This window comes from Pipistrellus hanaki, assembly GCF_964339955.1.
Source record: "Pipistrellus hanaki genome assembly, chromosome: 3".
NCBI classification, from domain to species: domain Eukaryota; kingdom Metazoa; phylum Chordata; class Mammalia; order Chiroptera; family Vespertilionidae; genus Pipistrellus; species Pipistrellus hanaki.
Genome location: NC_140505.1, coordinates 142,310,122 through 142,325,342, shown reverse-complemented (window position 1 = coordinate 142,325,342; position 15,221 = coordinate 142,310,122). Strand labels below are relative to the sequence as shown.

Below are 15,221 nucleotides of genomic sequence, written 5' to 3'. Positions count from 1 at the left end.
CAGGAAATGGCAGCTCCACCCTCTCCAGATGTTCAGGCCAGAAACCTTGCGTCATCTCTCACTCTCCTCAGACCAGCGAATCTGGCTTCAAAATCTACCCAAACTGCAGCCTTCTCACCACCTCCAGCGACCTCTCTCACCTGGATGTCTGCAGTGGTCTCCGATCTCACCTCCCATCTCTGCCCTTGTCCCCCAGGCTCCATTCCCAGCACAGCGGCCACCTAGGAAACACGTCAGATCCTGCCATTCTTTCCACCTAGACATTCCCAGAGGCTCCTTTCTCATCCAGAAGAAACACCCAAGGCCTCCTGTGGCCTGGCAGTCCTAAAGCTCCACTTCCCCTCAGCTCCGGACCTCCGCCCGCTGTGCTGGCCTCCTCAGGGACCCCCACACCCAGCCTGCGCCCACCGGGGGGCCCTTGACCCTGCTGTGCTCCATGCCTTCAACACCTTCCCCAGGTCTCCGTGTGGCTCACACACACCCTCACTTACTTCAGGTCTCTGCTCAACTGCCACTCACTGTCCCCTCAGCCTGATGGCCTCTGCAGCACTCACCGTAAGCTGAGCCACCGGGTGCTCTATTTTCCAGTTCCCACTAGAAGGTTCGATGAGAGCCGGGACTAGTTCAAGCACCTAGGACAGTGCCTGGCACACACCAAGTCCTTAACAGACCTGTGTAACCGAAGGGTGGCTAGATGGCTAATGGGCAAAGAGGCTTGAAATTGCCTTTGTGTCCAAACTTTTTTTAAAAAATATTTCTTTATTGATTTCAGAGAGGAAGGGAGAAGGAGAGAGAGATAGAAACATCAATGATGAGAGAGAATTATTGATCAGCTGCCTCCAGCACACCCCCTACTGGGGATCAAGCCTGCAACCGAGGCATGTGTCCTTGGCCGGAATCAAACCTGGGACCCTTGAGTCCTCAGGCCAAGGCTCTATCCACGGAGCCAAGCCAGCTAGGACTGTGTCCAAATTTTTTTTTTTAAAGTTAGGGTGACTATATTTGAGCAATGAGATGGTGAGGGTGGTAAAAGGCAAAGCCAGGTTATCTATGGTGGGTAGGGAAAGGGCACCTGCACTCAAGGGCACCCAGCCCAGCCACCGGCCGCCCCAGCTAGCCTTTTCTTTCTTCCTTCCTTTTTTAATCTTCCTCCGCTCTGCCCCCAGCCAGGCCTCTGGGAGAGGACAAAGGGGCGATGGAATTCCCATCAAAGGCCCGGACACATGGTAAAGAGATCAGGGCCCTGGGGATCCCGCTCCTCGGGGTAGAGGCCTCCCCGCCAGCCCGGCTCCTCTCTGGGGTGGGGGTGGGGGTGAGCTCTGGGCCCGGACTCTTCATATGTCAAATGCCAAACAGCAGGAGGTCAGCCCGGCCAAGCTGGCCAAGTGGCCCCCATCTGGGCTGTGTGTGCACGCGCTGGGGGAGGGGAGAGTGCGGACATCCCTGCCTGTGTCCGCGGTCAGGGCCACAGGCAGGCTGTGGCCATCTGTTGTCCTCTTGAGAGAACAGCCAGGCCAGCCCAGGAGCCTAGCACCCTGGAGGGTAACCGTCCCTCTCCCCCAGCCTGCCAGTGTTTGCAAAGACCTTTCATGGCGACCATTCAGCTTCACTCCCACAACTTCCCTGCCGGATACTCATCTTCTCCCCGTTTTACAGAAGAGGAAATGGAGGCTCAAAGAGGGGGAGTGATTCCCCGAAGTTCCTGACACCTGGGAGGAGGGGACGCTGGGACTCTTTAGAGCATGTGCCAAGCTGCGGAGGCGCCACACACCTGGCCATCCCGGAGCTCGGCTTGCAGGCACAACTCCAGCCTTCAGCCCCCTCCTCCCAGGAGCCTTCTGGGAGTGGCCGCCCCATGGACCTTCCTAAGATGCTGCAAAGTCTAGAGCTCCCTACAGCCACTCCTTTCCCACCCTGGGCTGTAGGTCTGTCTCTGGGTGCTGGCCCCTTGAGGCCTAGGACCGCTTAAGAGTAGCTCAGCCACGCCCCCCCCAGGAGCAGGTGATCCCCTAACTGCCTGTGTCCACCCTGGGGCTGGGGGGTCTGACAGCCTGGGGGGGGGGTGGGAGCGTCCATTCTGGGAAGAGCCCTGACCAAGGTCACACAGCCAGAAAGGGGTTTGCGCCCAAGCGTTTGGTTCTCTCTCTCAACACAGACTCCGATCCTCTGCTGTCCGAATCGCATCTGCCGGCCACCGGTGGCTACTTACATGTAAATGTACACTATTACTAAATATCACTACACTATTTTTAAATATCACTGTTATTTTACAATTCACACTATTATTAAATATCACTGAAGATGAATTGCATTAACATTCCGCTTCCTCCATAGCACTAGCCACGCTCGGAGCGCCCGGCAGGCGTGTGCGGCAGTGGCTGCCGGACCGGGCATCGCAGGCTCACACAGTCCCATCTCCCAGAAGCCCTCCTGTCAGAGCTCCCTCCGGCCCGCTCCGCTTTCTCCTGCAGGAGGAGTCTCACTTCTTAGGCTCTCCGAGTGGACCTCGCCAGGACGCAGCCTCCTTGCCCAGAATTGCTGGGCAGTTAAATGGTGAGCTTAGGCTCCAGCTTCCCCAGGAAGGAGGGAGGCGGGACTCCCCACTAGCCCAGGAGGAGAGGGGCGGGCTGAAGAGGCATAGAGGATGGTCAGACAGGGCTGTTTGTCATCTGGCCCTTGGGGCTGTGCTTCCTTCCCTCCCCATCAGCCGCTCAACACCCATCCCCCCTGGCTTACCATCCTCATCCTCATCACGGACAGATGGGGGCTGGCAGGGAGAAACGTGACCACGGTGAAAGCACTCTCAAGTGGCAACAGAGTCCGGGGGTCACAGCTGTGTCCCCCGAGGCCTGGCCAGTCCCTCATGTCCGGCTTGTGTCAGCCAGGCTGGGGCTAAAAGCACATCTCAGTGAGGGGAGGAGGGGCCTCTTAGGATTTAGGAATGAATGCGTAGGTGCTGGGTTATTTGAGCAGACACAGCCGCAGTTAAAAGTGCAGCCACTCATCCCTCCGTCCGTTCCTCACACACTGAATAAGTCCTCGCCAGGCCAGGATATAGTAAGAGGACGTAAAGACGGACAGGTAGGCTCCCTAACCAGCTTGACCAGGTAGGGACGAGGCTTGTTCTGGTATTAATCCTTGTTCCAGGGTCGACGAAGATTCTTTGTCTCTGCCCAGTGGTCTGCGCAGGGTGGACACCCGCTAACCCCCTCCCCCAAGCAGGCATACACACATTCTCTCCCTCCCCCCACTCTCGCCCTCCCTCTGACACACACACACACACACACACACACACACATATACAGACACACACACAGACACACACACACACACATATATACAGACACACACACACACACATATACAGACACACACACAGACACACACACACACACACATATATATACAGACACACACACACACACACACACACACACACACAGAGCTGCTGCTGCCTTGAACCACACGCCAATCACAGCCCTGAAGGGCCAGCCCCACTGCCCAGTGGCCCCAGGGAGTGTGTTTGCACATTGGAAGTGCTCAGCCTGCAGTGACAAAGCCTGGGGCCGGGAAGACGCAGCAGGAGGGCGGGGCCTGTGGAGAGCCGGCCCCCTTCCCGCCCAGGGGAAAGTTCAGGACTAGATTAAGCATTCTGGGGCACAGAGGAATTTGGGGGCCTGGGCTCCAGCAGCGAATAAGCGATCCATAAAATCCCAATTTACACACTCGCTGATCAAACGGCCCCTCTGCCATCCCAGAGGTGGGGGTTGTTCCTGGGCTTCCCCTACTTCTGCAGAAGGTCCTGCGGACAGGGTCCCACCCCGAATCCCTAGGAGCAGCACCCGTCCCCAGGGCTCAGGGAACTGCCTGTGCCCCCGCTGGTCTGGCTGCCTTTTGGGGGTGGCCCGCCAGGCAGCCACCTTGGTCTGTCCTCTGGGAAGAACAGCTCTTTCTCTCCCGCGCTGCCCGAGCCTCATCAACACCACTAATCACTTTCCCAGCTCTGAATCCTCCGCCATCCACCCGCCGCCCCAACGTTCCTCCGGGTTTCCTGGCCCCTCTGGAGGCTGTGCTGCTGGGGCCGCTCTGAGGCCCTTTCTGCGCCAGCACTTCCCTCCTCCGGGCTGGAAACCAGGGAGAACACCCATCCCCCCATTACCTCCCCCCCCCCCACCCCCCGGGAGAAAACACTCCGTTCACCTGCCCACATTTTGTTCCCTTCGCTTCTTCAGGCTGCAGGAATTTCAGCAACTGAAAACCATTCTGGTTCAAAAGCATCCTTCTGTGCCCGAGCTCAGTGGTCAGCAAACACATTAGTCAACCAGCCAAATGTCAACATCGGCCTGAGGACTAAAGGTCCCCGGTCTGATTCTGATCAAGGGCAAGGCACATGCCCGGGTTGTGCTCATTCCCCAGTAGGGAGCATGCAGGAGGCAGCTGATCAATGATTCCCATCATTGATGTTTCTCTCTCACCTTTCCTCTCTGAAATATGTGTATATATCTATATCTATATCTATATCTATATCTATATCTATATCTATATCGGCTTCCTCTTTTAAACCAATGGTACCTCTAAGAGGTTCCAGGTACCGGAAAATACAAGTTTTCATTGGGGCTACCAGGCACGCACCCCTCCAAGAAGGGCAGTAAGGCTGATTTGCTCTCCCAGATGCCCGCTGAGACAGCTGCACGGCGCAAATGCAGGTTTTCATTGAAGCCAAGTTAAGGGGTCTTTGAGGCTGGGAACTGCCCACCCTGCCCACCCTCTTCTCACTACTTGAGCTCAGGTGGAGCAGGTTAAGGAGAGATTCAACTCCTGGGCTCTGAGCAGGACAGCAAAGGAGGGCGGGTCACCCTATGTCTGCGCATGCCAGAGGGCTCGGAAGGCTGGGCTGTTCTCTCCTGGGGGAGGCGGCTGCACGCTGGGCTGGGCTGGCGCTCCGTGTCACTCAGCCCCCACAACAGGCTGCTGGGCGGCACTGTGTGCAGGCCCATCTACTGCAGGGCCCACTCCCACCCTTCTCCCTGCTCCTCACCGGCACTCGCTGCTCCCAGGGACCCACAGATGCAGTAGCGATGTGAGTTAGATCAGCCTGAAAGACTGACCCGGGTGAGTGTCGACCTATGACCCAGAAGTCACGGTTTGATTCTCAGTCAGGGCACATGGCCCGGTTGTGGGCTCCATCCCCAGTGTGAGGCATGCAGGAGGCAGCCATTCAATGATTGTCTCTCATCATTGATGTTTCTATCTCTCTCTCCCTCTCTGAAATCATTTTATATATATATATATGCTGACCCAGGGCTTGGGGCCCTGAGCCCACATTAGCAAACCAGGGCATCCATGTGCAGCTCACACCCCACCTCCCTCCTGTGGCTCAGACGGTGCAGGAGTGAGTCAGCCGCTGAGGTGTGGTTCGGGGGTCTCAATCTCTGCTTCTCCCCCAATCGCAGCAGCTCCCTCACAGGCTGGTGTGAGGGCACTGAAGGACGGGTTCTACTGTCCAGATGGGCTGGAGTGGAGCCAGGGGCAGGGGCAGGACACCAGCCAGGCTCTGACTTGGCTCCTTAGAGGGCTGGCTAGGAGCTCAGCCTTGAAAAAAAGTGGGGGGGGGGGGTCCCGCGTTGGGAGGGGGCAGAGAAAGGATGCTTTCTGATGCCAAAAACATCCAATGGGCTTGAGGGACTCCAGGAGAGAAGAGAACCGGTTGCCTGCTGAGCAAAGATTAGAGAGCTCTGCCCTGAGGGAGTGAGGTCCCATCACGCCCCTGATTGGCTGACTGTCAGGTGGGTCTGCAGAGGCTGTGGGCGAGCTAAGCTCCTAGCCAGCCCTAGCCTGAATCCCAAACCGCCCTAGCCTGACACCTGGCCCCTCTAATGTGTCCCCAGGCGCCTCCTCTGACAGCAGAGGGAGGAGCCTGGGACCTTGGCATGCCCACCCCACCCCCAAACTTCTGCCTCTTAGAAATCGCCCAGGCGAGGTCACATGCCCTCCAGGTCCCTCTGGAGAGCCCGCCACACCAACTTCACGCTGAGCCACACTCTTCATGGTCCCTGGGAACTTCAGGGGGAGATTTAGGGATCTAGGTGAGACCACAGGACCCCCTGGGGGCCCACGAAGACCTCCGACTCCCCAGGGAAGACATCTCTGCCTTCTCTCTCCAGTCTGTCCTTCACTCAGCTGGAAACCATGGAGGCCCTGTGTCTCCACTCTCCCAGCCTCCACCCATCCAGCTGGCCACTGAGTCCCCTGGCACCCTCTCTGCAAATGACCCATAGTTCTCACCTCCCCCACCACAGCTGGCCCAGCTCTGACCTCAGGTGTCTGCCCTCCTAGTCCTTCTCTGAATGTCTGCCAGGGTGGTCCTTGCATCTAAAACACACTTAACCCCCGCTTACCCTGGAGTGGACACCAAACCCCTTAGCCTGGCATCAGCGGAGAGTCAGTTTCTCCTTCCTTCCAGTCTTGGGTCCTGCCAGTATGGCCTGCTCCAGCCCCTCCAGCCACAATGGTCCATTTTCTAGGCCCTATATGTCCACACTTCCAAGCCTTTGCTCTGCGGTCCCTTTGCCCAGAAGGCTGCCTTCCTGGTACTGCAGCTGGGGTGCGCCCAGACTACTAGGCAGCTTTGACTCTGACACTATTGCTGGCTCCTGCTTGGGTCCCCTGCACATCTGTCCTGCCACTCAAAGGCCTTATTTAAGAGTTGATGTCACCTTTCCTGCTCCAACACCCTACCCTGGGCCTTTGCACAGCAGTTCTCTAACCCAGCAGCCCCTTCTTGCTCCCTTTCCACCATGTCCTTTAAACAAATATATATATATATATATATATAGAGAGAGAGAGAGAGAGAGAGAGAGAGAGAGAGAGAGAGAGGGAGAGAGAGTTAGGGATAGAGAGTTAGAAACATTGATGAGAGAGAAACATCGATCAGCTGCCTCTTGCACACCCCCCACTGGGGATGTGCCCGCAACCAAGGTACATGCCCTTGACCGGAATCGAACCTGGGACCTTTCAGTCTGCAGGCCGATGCTCTATCCACTGAGCCAAACCGGTTTCGGCTCCACCATGTCCTTTACCCTCCCAAAGTCCCCCTCCCTCAGAAAACTTTCCCTGATGCAATGGTGATAAGAGCAGGGCCTTTGGAGTATTTTCTTACTATAGGAATTACTTATAATAAGTAATTTTTAAAGATGATTTGCTTGTTCATTGAGGTGCTTTTTCATCTAGGCATTGAGGCAAGATTTGCAGATGAACCCTGTGCTTTGCCCTGAATAGAGCCATCCCCTCCCTGCGGCTTCCCACCACACGTGGAGCAGTGACAGCTGTGCAAAGGCTCCCGGGGCCTTGAGTGGGTTCAGGCAAGCAGGCCCAGGTAGAGAAGGCTGTGGTTATATCCCACTCGGCACCACAGCTACCAGGGCTGGGTAAGGCCTCCCAGTGCCCGTCTCCCCGTCCCCGGGACTCGGCCCTGCATGGGTGTGGGATGGAGGCTGAGCTCAGGGCTATTTACCACTTTCAGCCAGATGCCCCCTTTCAGTCTGGTAAATACGCTGTCTGTTCTCAAAAATACTATTTTTCCAATGCATAAGAAAAAAATACAACGGGGAAAAATATAGCTCTGTATGGTGAGAGATGTTAACTAGATTTCTTGTGGTGATCATTTTGCAAAGATATAAATATTAAATCATTAGGTTGTACACTTGAAACCAATATGTCAATTATGCCTCAATAAAAAAAAAATAATAATAATACAAAGGACTACTTTGTCAATTATACCTCAGTAAAACTGGGGGAAGAAATTTAAAAAATATATGGGACCACGGAGGGAATTAATAGCATTGAAATACAATTCTATTCATGAACTCATCCAGGGTCATGGACCACATGTCTCAGCCCAAGAGACTAGAGTCCCATCTCCCCGCCCACCAAGCCAGGTTTAGGATCCAAGGTTGAACTGGATCCATTTAGATGGCATGTGACCTCCAAAATACACAAGCTTTAAAGTCTAGGTGACCCTGTGTTCCGGGGCCCCACTCTGCTCCCCTCCCAGCGCCTAGGGGTCTGTGGGAGACACCCCCGCAGGGCCGGGCCTGAGCAGAAGGAAGAAGCAGGCCCAGGCAGCCTGCCCAGGCTTCCCCAGGGGTGCCTCTGTCCCCTCCTCACCCTCCCAGCCCTGGGGTGCTGAGCTGAGTAACTCCAGCTATGCAGCCTGGCCGGTCTACCTGGGTGTGCGTGGGCAGGGATGTCCTCAAGGGGGTGGCCCCACACACCTGCATGGCCATGGGAATGGAGAGAGACTGAGAGAACTTGGGGGGAGGGTGCCAGGCAGAGTCTGAACAACCACAGCCACCCTCTCCTTCTGCTGCTGTACAGATGCCAACACACAAGCCAGGCACCGCGCTAAGTGCTCCACACACATGAGTTCGTTCCATCCTCACAGTAACCCTGGGAGCTCTTCGGAGCCTGGCTGAGGTACTCCCAGCACCGCGGCAGCTATTCCTCCCATGTTACAAAGCAGGAAGCGGACCGGGGAGCCGGGGCAGCCAGCTGCACACAGACCAGGGCTAGGGGAACGGACAGTGCTTACTGGGAAGGAGAGGCTCCTGACCATGGAACGCCTGAGGGCTGTCGGGTGGCAGACTGTGCAGCTTGTGGCAGCCCGCGGTCCCTCCCCTCCTCGGATGAGGTGCACACTTCATGAAAGATGTGTGACCCTAGCCGGTATGGCTCAGTGGATAGAGCTTCAGCCTGTGGACTGAAAGGTCCCTGGTTTGATTCCAGTCAAGGGCACATGCCCAGGTTGTGGCTGCGGGCTCAATCCCCAAGAGGGGTTGTGCAGGAGGCAGCCGATCAAGGATTCTCTCTAATCATGGATGTTTCCATCTCTCTCTCTCCCTCTCCCTTCCTCTCTGTAAAAAAAATCAATAATATATATATATATATATATATATATATATATATATATATATATTTTTTTTTTTTTTTTTAAAGATGTTTGGCTTAATGGTAGCTGTCTGACAACACATGGCTTGTCGCTGGATGTGAGTGTCCGATCGGAGCAGGCACTCGGCAGAAGCACTAGCTCTGCTGGGAGGGGCTCTCTGGGGGAGGGCTCTTCCCCCCCCCCACCGTGTTTCTGGGACATCCCCCCCTGCGTGTCTAACAGGCACCGTAACCCCAAGCCCCACACTGAGCTGACCCCCTCCCAGGCCCCCAGCTGCCCTCCCCACCCCAAAGAGACAGGCAGTTGGACCTAAACCTTCAGCCTGAAGAAGACCACAAGGTGGAAGATGGCGACATCGCCGTGGCCTCCCACAGGACTCCGTCTGTCTAGAACAGGACCCCTTTCTTAGAGAAGTGAGGGTCTGGCTGCTAATGAACGCTGTCCCTCTGAAGAGCTGAGTGACGGGGTGATGTCCCCCGCTGGCCAGAGTTCCCAGGGAAGCCAGAGGCAGACTGGCTAGGGGCAGGCAGAACCACCCGAAGGGGACAGGGTGCTCTTTTTCCAGTAGGACCTGAGTCTCACAAGTTCTTCTTTCCCCGCTGGCTTGGAAAAAAGAACACACAGCCGGGACTCATGAGGATCCAAGGGCCAAATAGGTCAGACAGCAGCTACTAGACTCTACCAGGTCCCCACTCATTCACTGAATTAGGGTCTCTGTTGCCTATGAACAGCCTACCCCTGGGGAAACCCAGTCTGAAACCCCACTGGGGATGCCGCGCCCTGCCGTTAAGTACTGGCCTTTTCCCTGCGCCTCTCCTCTCCCACTCCACAGCTCCGAGCAGGTCACCCCCAGCTCGCACACCTTCAGGGGCTCCCTTCTACCCAGGGAGTTCAGGAGAGAGGCTCTGAAAGCATGGCCTGTCCCTTTGCCTCTTCTTGGTCCCCAACTGCCTTGTAAGCTCCTCGTAAGTGGGACCACATCCAAGAAGAATGGCTGTTGGATGAATGGCTGCCCGGATAAAATACCCGGGGCCCGGCACAGGCCCTGCGGAGTGTGCTCCTGAGCGACACCAGGTGTCTGTGGTGAAGCCATCAATGCCCGGGCTGGCGATGGGCTCTGGTCCTCACTGGCCACGGGAAAAACGGAGGGTTGTCACAGGAGACCTGAGGTGTGAAGGCCCAGCTCATGGCCTGGTACACAGGGGCCCAGGAATCCCCAACCCAAGCTGGGAGCTCTTCGGAGCCTGGCCGAGGTACACCCAGCACCCTGCACAGTGCTGGACACAGCAGGTGCTCAACATAGGTTTGTTAGAGCAAAATGCAGCCTCTTCGTCACCTCTTCTTATCAATCCCTGATTAATCCCAGCTCCAGACTCCTGACTCATTTGATCTTCACAATAATGCTTATGAGGTATGCGCTGCTCTTGGTCCCATGTCACAGATGACATATAGAATATTTAATAAGTGCTGCCTATGTTAGCTATGATTTATCAAGACGTCTATGAAATGCTTGGAGAAGCTAGATTTCCCTGCCGCTCATCCTGGTCCCTGGGGACCAATGGATCCTCAGACAAAATAAGCGCTGGACATGGTCTCTCCAGGTGCCACACTCAGAGCCGAGATGGAACCCACATCCTGGGCAGTGAGAAGGATGGCCTGTCACTCTGATCCACTACCCCTGGCCCCTTAGCTCACCCTGTTCGCCTGCCAGTGTAAGGCCATGGACAGTGCTGCCTGCCAGGAAGGAGTGCTGGGTGCAGGCTAGCTCTGCCCTCAGCACTTCCGAAGGAGGTGAACGAGGAGTGGGGTCCCATGGGCTCCGGGGAGGGGGGGGTTGGGGGTGGCCCAAGAACCTTTAAAGCAGAATGCAAAGTCTAGTGTCAACTGATGCGAGTGCACTTTTCTGGGGACAACTTTTGCTGGTTCCTTGAGGGGGTCTGTGAATACAAAAAGTTAGGGACCCTCAGACTGGGTAATCTCGAGGGCCTCTTCCATGCCTAGTATTCTTGGGCTACATGCATCTCAACATAAACTTCTCCCCAACCTGCAAGGCTCCCTCAGCTGCTGCCCCAGGAACCTCTCAAACATCTGGCTCCTCTGACTGCAGCACAAGTCTTGGGCCCACTTGCAGAGTCCCTCTGCTCTCGATCTTCCTCACCAGCCTGCCAGCTCCCAATGGACAGCGGGGCCAGCCCAGCGCTGCGGTGGCGGGAGACACCAGTACACCCCATGGCCGGCCTGGTGGGGCTCGCCTCTGTCAGCTGGAAGGCAGGGGCCGTTGCAGACACAGGTGCACCTGGGCCCTGGGTCCACCTCCCCCTGCTGCAGCCCGGGATCCTCGCCGAGCTGTGCTCCTGGGGGGAACCTGGTTCTCGTTAAATCGGGAAAAGGAGCCATTAACTGCCTGCCGAGTCAAGAAGCGGCAAAGTTTTGCTGGAAGGCAAGGGGAGGGCGAGGGAGACCGGCCTGTCTCCTGGCCTCCCTGGCTGACCAATGGCGGGGGAGGGGGAGGCAGGGGGACCGGGCTCCTAAGGGTCCAGCCCCTGCAGCAGCAGGAGCTGGGGTGGAGAGCGGGGGCAGTCCTTGCCCAGATAATAAGCAATTGTTAATGTGATCCATATGGATCCTGACTGGCCTCTCTGTTTAACGGGATGATAATGGCAGGGAAAGAATGCTGGGCTGTGGGGAAGGAAGGGGCAAAGTCCTCCCCGACTTGGGGGGGGAGGGGGAGCGTCAGCAATGAGGGGAAGAGAAGACCCACCCAGGGGTCTCCACCCACCCAGGAGCACAGAACCGTTCGCCTGAAAATGTCCAGATTCTATGCTTCGCAGGTTATCCTTAAAAAAAGCCCTTGAGGTTCAGCCAACAGACATTTACCAGGTACTCATAAGCTGTGAGCCCCCGAGCCGGCCCTTGGGGGCAGGGTGCAAGCACGTTTATGCTCCAGGTCTGTCCTCCAGGAGGCAAAGCCCCAAGGCTGGAGGAGGCACAGGTGCAGGGCCAGGAGAACATGGAGCGGGGAGCAGGAGCTGGGGGCTCTGGGGAAGCTACGTGGGGGGAGTGTGGCATCCGAGTTGGGCCTTGGAGAATGAGGAGGTTGTGGAGACAGGGACAATGGGGAAGGCATTTGGCTGAGGGGACAGCCAGAGCAAAGGCAGAGAGGCGTGAAATTGCGTGGAGAGCCTGAGACCTCGGCAATAAAGCTGAGCCCGGGTGGGGGAGGGGAGAGGATGCTGCTCCATAAAACGCTGCGGCCAGGACCGGGAGGAAAGCAAGCAAGGGCTCTGGGTCCCTCTCCCCTGTCCCTGAACTGGCATCGTCCGTCCCCAGGACCCTTGGCCCAGCCCAGCCCTATCCCCGGGCCAGAAAACCCCCAAATCCCGGAGGGCATCACGGGCCGTCCTGTATCCCTTAGCCCCGCTTCTCCTCGGAAGACCGGGTCCTCCTGAGGAACGGGGCCTGTGTGCCCCTCCGGGGGCAGCTCCACGGCCTCAGGGAGCTAAACTCCCTCTGGCCCAAGCGGGCTTCCTCCCCCGGAAGACATGACAGCCAGGGCGCAGGGGTCACTGCTTACGAGGGTGGCTGCTGCGGGCCCCGATGGAGTCACGTGGAAATAAATGAAATGGGGTTAAATATGAGGAGCGGGGATTTACGAGGCCTGTCACCGACCCGGCACCGCGGCCGGCGAGCCCGCCCCTTCCTCGCCCCCGGGGCCCGCGGGGGGCGCCCGTGCGGCTGCGGGGGTCCCCGGAGCCGCGGCCCGGCAGCGCGGCCGCCCTCCGGGCTCAGCGCGGAGCAGCTGGGGACCCCCGGCCCCGCCGAGTCCAGACGGAGGCACAGGGGGTTCAGGCTGGGTCCCGGGGTCCGAGGGCTCCCCGCGCTGGGTCAGAGTCCGGACCCCAGCACCCCCGCCCTCTGAGGAGCCCACCGGGAGGCTCTGGGCCCCGGACTGAGGGTTCCGCCCCGCAGGAGCCCAGGATGGAACTGGACCGGGTCCGGGTCCGGGTCCGGTCCGGTCCCCGCTGCAGGGCCGGAGCGGCGCGGACTCCAACACAAACACTCCCCGCCCTCTGTTCTCCCCGAATCAGGTCTCCATGGAGACGGGCGGCCCTGACAGCCCACGGCCTAATCCTGATTTAGTGGCGGCCCCCGGCCCGGCCACCCACCCGTCCGCCTGCTCCGGCCCCGCTCCGGCCCGCTCCGGAGGGGCCCAGGACGGAGGGCCCGGGACGGAGGGGACGGAGGGGATGGAGGGCCGGGCTGGGCCCGCGCTTGCTGAGCACCTACTGTGTGCCGGCCCTGCGGAGGGCGCCCAGCATGGGGATGGTGCGGACCGGGCGCCGGAGGGGGTCCCGGGGCTCCGTCCGGAGCCCCTTAGCCTGCGGCCAGGGGTGCCGTCAGAGAGCTTCCGGGACACCGGGCTCCGAGGTGGGTCCGTGCTCCCCCGGGCCTGGGAGGAGAAAGGAAGGGCCAGGCGTTAGGACGCGGGGCCCCTGGCCTCCGTCCCCTGTCACTGCCCGTCACCGAGCTGGGGGACCTCCGGGCCCGGAGCACACCCCCACCTCCTCTCTCTCTCTCTCTCTCTCTCTCTCTCTCTCTCTCACACACACACACACACACACACACACACACTCACACACATACATATATACACACACATACATACATACATACACACACTCACACACATACATACATACATACACACACTCACACACATACACACACATACACACACTCACACACATACACACATACCTACACACACTCACACACACTCACACACACTCACACACACACTCACACACATACACACATACACACACACACACACTCACACACACTCTCACACACGCATTCTCACACACACACTCTCACACACACTCACACACACACACACACACACACACACTCACACACACACACACACACACACTCACTCACACACACACACACACACACACTCTCACTCACACACACACTCACATTCACACGGGCCGCTGGACAAAGACCTGACGGAGTGGGAGGGGCCTGCGGGCCGGCCCTCGGGCTCCGGACACAGGCTCCTTCTGGGACCCGAACCCGCAAACCCTGGCTCCCCACCCCCAGCCCCGCAAGCTCCCCCCAGAGCCGGCCGCCCGCTACTGCCGCCGCCTCCGCCCCCGGGGAGGCGGGGGGGGGGGGGGTGTGAGAGGGGGCGCCCGTCGGCGGAGAGACCCCCTCCCCGGCCCGCGCCCCCCGGGCAGTGACCCCGGCGCCCACGCACCCGCCCGGCCTCTCGCGGGTCCTGCCCTCCGACCCCCGCCTGGTTGTGCCTCGCGACCCGCAGCCCCCGCCCTCCCGACCCTGGCCCGCCGCGCGCCCGCCCGCGGACAAAGCTCCGCACGCCCGGCCCGAGCGGTCACCGCCCTGACCCCGCCGCCCGGCCCCGCAGCCCGGCCCGGCCCCGGCCCTACCTCGGCATCCCGCCGTCCTAGGTGAGTGTGCGCGGCCTCGGGGGGCGTCCGGCGCCGGGACCGGGGCGCGGGCCGGGGGCGACCGGCCGGGGCTGCAGGGCAGCGGCGCTCACCATCCCGGAGCCGCTCCGCTGCGGCCGCCGCGGCCCGAGCAGGGCTGGGCAGTGGGGGTGGCCGGACCGGGGCCGCCCGGCTCCCCCGCGGCAGGACCCCCACCCCGCCCCCGCCCCTCGCCCGCCCCTGCGCCCTCCCGCTCCGCCCTCCCGCCGCCCGCTCCGCCCTCCCCGGGCCCCTCCCTCCCGCCCGCCCCGCCCCCCGCCGCTCCGGCCGCCCCGCCCCCACCCGGCCCGCGGCTCCTCCTCCGCCGGCCGCCCGCCCCCTCCGCGCTCCGAGTGAACTGGCCGCTCGGGGGACGGAGCCGGTGACCCCGCCGCGGAGTGTCCTTGGCCGCTCAGGCCGCCCTGCTGCTGCCGTCGGGGCGGGGAGGTGGGTGCGGTGGAGCCGGGGTCCGCCGAGCGGCGGCCGGGCTTGAGCGCAGCCCGCGAGCGAGGCCCTGGTGTGCGCGGCTTCCTGGGTGGAAGGGCGGGCCCCGTCCGCCAGCTCCCAGACCCCCTCCCTGTGCCTGCGCCCCTGGCCGCACAGCCTGTGGGCTCACGTTCCCACCCCCGCCCCCAGGGGAACTGAGCACCTACCCGGGGTGCAGAGGCTGGACACGCAGCCCAGCAAGCCCACCCTTGGCACAGCGCCACGCAGAGCCCTTGGGTGCGGGCTGGGTGCGAGCCCTGGACGTGGGGTGTGAGTTACAAACGCGCTTCCCC

General features: G+C 59.7%; 1 protein-coding gene across 2 annotated transcripts in view; it reads right to left on the bottom strand.

Moving 5' to 3' along the window:
• FIGNL2 (fidgetin like 2) overlaps positions 1-14,618 on the bottom strand; it is a 32,274-nt gene extending 17,656 nt beyond the window's left edge. Inside the window, exon 1 of one of the 2 annotated variants that reach the window (XM_084877401.1) lies at positions 14,404-14,618. The gene's annotated coding sequence lies outside the window, so the exon portion shown is untranslated. Of the gene's footprint in view, positions 1-13,234; positions 13,491-14,403 lie in introns of those variants that run through there. The other variant, XM_084877402.1, reaches the window with a different exon arrangement.
• Positions 14,619-15,221: the final 603 nt, after the last annotated feature.